Source organism: Quercus suber, unplaced genomic scaffold, assembly GCF_002906115.3.
Source record: "Quercus suber isolate HL8 unplaced genomic scaffold, Cork oak 2.0 scaffold_730, whole genome shotgun sequence".
NCBI lineage: Eukaryota > Viridiplantae > Streptophyta > Magnoliopsida > Fagales > Fagaceae > Quercus > Quercus suber.
In genome coordinates, this window is record NW_027070170.1 from 269,092 (window position 1) to 277,268 (window position 8,177).

General features: G+C 32.4%; 1 long non-coding RNA gene across 2 annotated transcripts; it reads left to right on the top strand.

Moving 5' to 3' along the window:
* The first annotated feature begins 217 nt into the window (after window positions 1-217).
* On the top strand, window positions 218-3,168 carry LOC111986592 (uncharacterized). 2 transcript variants are annotated; one of them, XR_010626252.1, is made up of 4 exons: window positions 218-531; window positions 1,043-1,142; window positions 1,656-1,717; window positions 2,969-3,168. It is a non-coding gene; the product is annotated as an uncharacterized LOC111986592 (long non-coding RNA). The 2 variants fall into 2 exon arrangements; XR_002880198.2 differs by lacking the exon at window positions 1,043-1,142 and having other exon boundaries at window positions 225-531.
* The last annotated feature ends 5,009 nt before the right edge of the window (window positions 3,169-8,177 follow it).

The window sequence follows — 8,177 nt, forward strand, 5'->3', positions numbered from 1 at the left end:
ACTCTAAGTGCATAAAGTCTTGCTATTGTAATATTATAGACACATATATGCTCTTTTAATGTGATGGATATAACTTTATAAAGGTAAGGATATGTGTGTGTATATATATATATATATATATATATGTATGTATATGCAAAGTGATATTATTTGTAGAAAAGTGTGAGTGTGAATGCAAGAAATTATTTTTGTAGAAAAGTGAGTGTAAATGCAAGAAAGTTGAAAAGTGGGGAAAAAGGGGGTGTGATTTTTCTTCCCTAGCATCCCACGTATCCCACCCCAATTGTCCACTCTCCTTATCTGATTTTGCTGCCCCAAAAGTCTTCTCCCATATCTAATCTTCTTGGCTGCACCAGACAAGAAAGTCCAGCTCCTTGACTTCTTTCTCTATTTCTCTTTCTTTGCTCTTCTTTCTCTCTTCTTCCTTTGCTCTTACACGGCAGCCTTCCCCCTCTCACCAAAACAAAATATCCCTCTCTAAAAAAGAAATTAAAGGGTTAACACTAAAATTTCAGCTTCAAATTGTTGGGGGTAAGTAATCAAAACTTCATTTGTTTATTTCTACTTCTTTAACCTCTATCCTGATTTTATAGGCTGAATTATGATTCTGTTTTAGTGATTTGAAGGTTTGATAATATTATGTTTTATTGAATGTTTAATAACATATTTTAGTATGTTTATTATAGGTATAAAAATACCCAAATGAAATTAAGGCCTACTGCTATTTATTGATGACTTTGTAAGAATATGTACTGAAGCTGTCTCTGTGACAGATTTGATGTTTACAACAAGAAAAATATGTATTAAATCATATTCTGTGAATTTGGATGCTAGGGTTATTTTCTATGAAATCTAAGACATATACAGTTGTTATGGAATTGGTCTCACAGCATTTGGATGAACATAAAAATAATGGTTTAATTTGTAGTTTGCATAAAATTCTGTCAGGACAGATCCGAGTGTGCTGTATTGTATGATTTTTAGTAAATTATGGTTTTATGGTTTGACTAAGAAATTTTTATGGTATATACTGGACATACAGGGGAGTTTCTTTGTAAAATTTCATGAGGTTTGGATGAGATTTGATGGCCCGTTTGTATTTTACAAATGGGGCATATGCGGCTGGAATAGAATGGTGAACAGTAAGGGACATGCCTAACTTTGAGAATTTAATTCTATAGCTAGGGTGAATGTTTTGAGCTATAATTTAATATGCTTATCTCTTGGTATGTCTCGATCATAGATTAATTTTGTGTAACTTGTTTTGAGGTTTAGTACTCAAATGAAGGGTTCTAAACCATGTGACGGTTGTATTTATGAAGCTGTTTTATCTGACGTGTTGTATGTTACTATATGAATGTGTATGGTTATACGACCATGCTTAAAGGATTCTATGTTATGCATGCATTATTGCCCTAATCTCAAAGCATCTTTTGAAATGAAGTTGGCTTTTCTGAAGATATGAGATTAATGTGAGAATGTTGGTTTCTTTATGATTTAGTACATCATGTTGTATGATGAATGTATTTTATGTTTGTGGGAACCTCTTTGAGGTGAGGATAGGATTTCCTTGATTATAAGAGATAGGTTTTGAGGTGAACGTGTAAGATATGATAAGGATTAATGGATAGTAATAAGCTTTGATTTTGGTTTAGGTGTTACTAGCCGTCAGGTCTAAGCTCCTTCGACTGTAGGCTCTTGATTCCTCTGCTTTCAGGTAAGGGATAAGTTATATGGGCATTTGGTAAGTCATGAGGTTATTTTAAAATATATTATGAATTAAAAGGTTTTTTATTAGAGATATGACATATAATCATTATTCTGACAAAGGTATGTTCGTGAACTTTCGAAAACTTATGTATATGATTTAAGCATATTGATGCTATTACTGATTCGACGAACATGATATTTAAAGAAAAGAATGGAAATGCTTTTATTATGAAATGTTATGTAAAATAAGAAATTTCAGTATGATGTAATGTATGAAATGTTTTCGGGTTATGTCCTCTAGTGATTTGAACTCGGCTAGTAGAGGTTAATTACTGGCTTTCCATGGAAAAATGTTATCTGTTTGGCTATTTAAAGTAGAGGAAATGGGGTTGCCCGTAACTCTAGGCCATTTAAAGTAGAGGAAATGGGGTTGCTCGTAACTCTAATCTGAATAAGGCCTTCTCCCCAATGTGTATGGACGGCGGGGAGGAACAAAACCTTGAGGGGATGTGCCAGCAGGCCTCCCAAAGAGGACAGTATCATGCACACGGGGGCACCCAAATGTGATGAGGCCTTCTCTGTACAGACTTATCAGATATGGACTAACCAATATGTTATGAACAACTATGTTATGTTATTAATCATGAGAGAATTATTTTGTTTAAATGCATTGTAAAAAGTAAAAGCTCTCATGAAAATAAGAAGTTTCTAATGAAAAGAAAGCTATTCATTAAAGATAAAAGTTTTTGAAGTTCTGTTATGCTATAGAGATAAAGTTTCTGAAGAAAGTATAAATTCATGTTAAGAAGTTATCAGATATTTGTTTTTCTTTATGAAACAATAAGTTTTATATTATGAAGGTTATAATATTTTATAAGAAGAAGGTTATGAAGGAAAGTTTTATTATTCTTTAAGACGCTTCCAGTTTAAGACAAAGTTACCAATTATCTGATTTTAAGTTAAAATGATTATTTTGTAATGAAAATATATATGGTGATTTTGTAAGAAATGAAAGAAATTCAATCCGAAGGGTTTCAATAATATTATTCTGATAAGAAAAAGGAGAACAATTATTTTCCTACGAGGAGCATATAAGTTATTATTATAAATAGTATAAAAAACCATACATGAAAAGAGGTTCCTATCTGAATAATTGTAAAATGAAATGAATTGATTTACATGCATCCTTATTAAATTCTCATATATCTTACCTTTACTGAGCTGTGTAGCTCACCCCTTCCACTCTTTCAATTAGCAGGTTTATTTTGGAGTAAAGGGAGCCTTAGTCGAGTTTCGGAAGGAGCTAGTTTAGTTTTATATGTATATATCCTAAAGTAGAATTTGATGTTTAATTTTGCAGTATTGTGAATTTTAGGATCTAATGAAAGTTGTACCTTAAGGTATTAAGAGATGTATTATGTGAAAGTATGAAATTTGAAAAACTGGTGGATTATGTTATTCTTTGAGTTCAGTATAGATGCTCTGAATGTCAAGAGAAAAATTATACCATTTAAGTAAAGAAACAAAGATGATAGGAAAGAGGGAAGTTTTTGTAAAAGTTTTTGTAAGAGTTAAGTTGGTTCTTGTTAATATCAGGTTTAAAGTTGATATTAGCATGCCGGTCATGGTCATAAATCCGGGTATCGGGTTTGGGGCGTGACAATAACAAATTTCAACCATGTGTTACAAGTTTTGGACATATTATAACAGAGAGCTAGTCTGTCAAAGCGGCACTACTGCATACAATTCAAGCACAAGCATGACTATCAAAGAAGCACCAAATGCATGTTGTCCAATTTTGTCAAAACTCTACCTAAGGCAACATCTTACCTAATAGGAAAATGACACATGTCTACCTCCACCACTAGTAAGTAAAAGATGCTATAGCAACCCTAACAAATATTTAGAACCCTAAACCCTGCCTTTTATAGTTAAATTATTTTCAAACTAAACTAATGATATTAATCTAAGTGTAAATGTTTTAATCAATTTCCTTAAAACAAAAGCTATACTAAGCAATGCATATCAAAATAAAATCACAATGGAAATAGAAGAAAAGCAAGCAAACCAAACCAAATCAAACCAAACACAAAGAAGCTTTTAGGAAGAGGAAAACTCGTAACACCGAGCGAAAAAAGCTCTCTCCTGACCACCCATTGGAGATCTCTACTAGACAAGATACTTGCAGTACACAAGGACACTTGAGCCCTCCAAGCTCTAGCTAGCGACCCACTGCTTTGAATCCCTTCTCTTTCTAGCTTACCAAAGAACCTCCATTGAAGCACCAATTGAAACACCACTAAATGAATAGGAATATAATATCTTAGCGAAAGATTGAAAGAGATGGAAAAGAGATGATGGAGTGTTTTTTTGCTCAAATCAAAAGCTTTTTCTTATAATCAAAATGGTAGAGAGCAAATCATAGAGATGGTGCAACTCAAGACCTTGTTGCGAGATGATCGCAACTTGCCTAGTTAGTACTCTAATCTTGACATCTTGCCACATGTGTCTCACGGACTAGCCAGGTCACCTGAGGTCACGAGATCACTGTGAATGCAGCTTTTTAAAGTAGAAGATAAGGTTAAAGTACATTTACCCCAAATTACAATTAATTCCTGGGAAGATATATTAAAAAGATAAATAAAATACATACAAATTTGTCACTGAATAAAGCCAACAAACATAGACTTTTCAATCTTCTCCTTTGGCTATTCTGTAAAAAAAAAAAGAATAAAAGAAAAAAAAGAAAAAAGAAAAAAACTATACAGACTCTAAACTTATGTGTGAGTTGGAAACCTAAGACGAACAAAGGACTCACGCTTAAACTCTAAAGTCTGAAACTAAACTTAAACTTAAAACCAAATACCTGAAACAGTTGCACAAGATAAGTTTTTTTTTTTTTTTTGGCTAGGTAATTGCAGGGGATAGAACCCCCGAGCTCGTAGATACACATGGTACCAGGTACCACCAGGCTATAAGGCCCAGTGGTGCACAAGATAGGTTAGACCCTATAGTTTAAAGCAAGTATATATAAATAGGTAGGAAATAAGAAACAAGTACAACGCGATTAAGTAAGTATGAATGATATGCATGAATGCAACTTGACCAAACAACCAACAACCACAGAAACTATGGCTACAATGATCAAAACTATGAGTAATGACCATCCATACATGCAAGCAAATAATACATTAAGCAAAAGATAAATGCATGTCCAACAAACACTATCGCTATGCAATGGACGCAAAGAATGCACAAATACCAATAAGATATTAAAATAAAACCAAAGCACCATAAAATTTTACGTGACCTATACATGGTCATACCATACAGTATTAAAAGACAAAATAACTTAAATAAAGTAGCAAAGTTATATAAAGCATAACAACTGTAAAAATAAGTAATAGATAAAAAAAGATGTTTGATATTAAAGCCTTCTTCTTTATTACCTTGTTAGATTTTATTGTTGCTTTCATCCTTCTACTTGTTTTTCTCTTTTAGATATGATCAAGCTTTAGTTTAAGAGTTGATTAATCTTCACCCTGAGTACACCTTGATGCACTTAGTTTTGTTTTTTTAATAAATTTTTTGGTACTTATCAAAAAATAAAAATCTTATTATGATAGTGTTTGGGATTTGAGAAAAAGTTAGTTTATTTTACTCTTAACTTATTTTTGCTCCTATAGTGGATCCCATTGCATTGTTAAGTGGGTCTCATTGCTTCAAAAGTTAATTTTTAGCATTTTTTCTACATATTTTTAGTAAAAAATTTTCAATTTCAACAAAATAAGCAAATCTCAAATGGATACTTGCCAAAAAAAAAAAAAAAGTAGTTTGTTTGTGGTGTAATAAACGTTAAAGATCTTAAATGACAATGCAAAAGAAGGGAGCTTGGCTGGAATGGCTTGTTTGTGGTATACTAAGAGCGATATTTACCTTTTTAATTTAAAAAAGTTATATGGGTAAATGAGTGTAGGAGCTGTTTGGTCATTTGGATCACCATGAATTCTTGGAAGAAATCCAAGGGGACAAAGAGGGGACAAGACTTGAGAGGAAACAAAGAATGGAGTTGGTAAGAGAACTCAGAAGACTTAAAACAATGGGAGTAGATAATAGATGCCCTGTTCGGAGAAAAGAGAGAAGTGGATTTGTTTGGTTTTGTACAGTGAGAATGAGGGGATTTGTTTGGTTTTGATATTTGCCATTAATCTATTATGTCTGAAGAAAAGGGTGCACTATTAGCTATTGCCGTGGGTGGATAGGATTGCATTTGAAATTCGTATTTGGATTACTATGGAGTTGTTGTTGCATTCGTATTTGAATTATGGTTATCTAGATAAAGTTATATTTGAATTGGAGTTTCAAAGAAGTTGAGTCCCTTTAGGATTATCTGTTAATATTTGGATAGTCATAGGATTATCTATTGTTATCTTTTTGTTATTTGAATTCCTAGGACTTGTATTTAACGTGGAAAGCAATGAATAAAACAGCAGAGAATTATTATCTCAGTTTCCCTCTCTATTTTCTTATTTAGGAGACCGGTCATCTCGAATACGATTAAACAACTACCTATTTCTTTAGAGATTAAACACAGTCATAACATAATCACTCTCTCTGTGGCAAGGAAGAGAGTAGGATAGCTAAAAAAGTTAAATGCAACTATGGCATCCTTCAAGATAGTCTCCAGGTTATCGACTTCAATAGTCTTTTCACTTTTTTTTTTTTTTTTTTTTTTTTTTTTTTTTTTTTTTTTTTTTTTTTTTTTTTTTTTTTTGTTTTTTGTTTTTTGTTTTTCTTTCTTCAATGAAAGAAACCAGGATGATCCAATTCACAGCCTGCATTGTTCAATGCACATAGACCTAACCTTTGTAATTAGTTTGTAAGGTATTGTTGCCGCAAACTTTGGCCTTTTTGTGTATCTTATGTTTACTTTTCTTGATAATCAAATGCTATTGATTGTGTATGGAATCTGTCTCAATTTGCATAATTCTGATGCAATTTAAATTAGAGCTTGAAGAACTCTTTCTGTCAATGTGTTTGGATAATCTTTTTGTTGATTTGATTTCAGGTGGCTAGATTGCAAATTTTAAGCTAAAATTGGGAGAATGATTTGGATATTGATTTTGTGACTATACTGATAATGAACTTTTGGTTTTGCTTTTAGAATCTACTTGGTCGAACTATTTCAATGTAATTTTTCTTGTGAATGAATTATTGATCCTCATTTTAAATGATATAGAGAAAATTAGCTTTTGAAAGGAGGATGTTATACAATCATAATATTGTTCTTTATAAATATTCGCTAATGGTGACTTTTACGTGCATTGTATTTATAAAATGCTCAATTTGCAAATAATAACTTTAAAACTATATCGTGAACATTTTTGCACCTGACATTTTAAAATTTAATCTGAAAATAATATCAAAATATGATGTTGTTATCTAATTGTGCCTTGTTTACACAAAACTAGTTTGAAGAAGAAATAATTATTACAAAAGGAAATCAATTAAAGAAAACACAGAAGAAGCAAATTATACATATATAATTTTTTTTGGGCCCCTAGCCCCCTCTGCTCCGCTCTTGTACTACACGTTATTCTTTGTTTTGAGGCCTTTTTTACTTTGTGGTTAAGGTCATTTGATGTATTATTCATTGTGATAGTTGCTTTAATTTTAACTTATTTTGAAAACTGTTGCATGCTATATCCTTCACAGAGAGGTCCGAAGGGCACTTCAGCTACGCATAGAGGAACATGCAAGGTACATGCAGAAGATCTTGGCTGAACAATAGAAAGCTGGCATTGCCTTAATTGCTCCACCAACATCGTCATCACTGACTAATCCATGCCAAGATTCTGAATTGCGGCCTTCTCCATCAGCTGGTGCATCACCTACACATCCTGCTGTATCTAAAGATTAAAATGGATTCATCTTCACCTCTTTCATCCAAGTATAAAGCTACTGATAGTAGTGATTCCAAGCAACAAGTATGCTTAAAAGGACCAACATGTGGAAGAGAAACAAGAATCCCGTTCAGATAAGGTAGTGGCTAAAAATGAGGCTTAATATTGGACTACTTCAGTTATGCTACTTGTTATCTCCAACATAATTTGCATCATCTCCACAATGACCCAACTATCATAAATCCATCAATCCCATGTACTGTTTTGGCTGAACTGAAACAAGAGATTCCAGATACCAATCATAAAGAAATTTCATTGGTATCTCTTGATTCTCTTCAAAAGAAACATTTTAGTGTTTTGAATAAAAGAGATTCACATGCCTTTCAGCTGAACTTTGAATTCTGTTGTGATTTTAGCCTTATGTTTTTGCTTTCGTTTGGGTTTCTGTTGGTAATTTTGAAGGATTTGATACTAAGGGATATTTTTGTCATTTTAATACTTTTGGTGATATTGTGACTATTTTAGAGCTTTTAAAGTGGTTTATTTTTGGATGTTCCGGTCTTA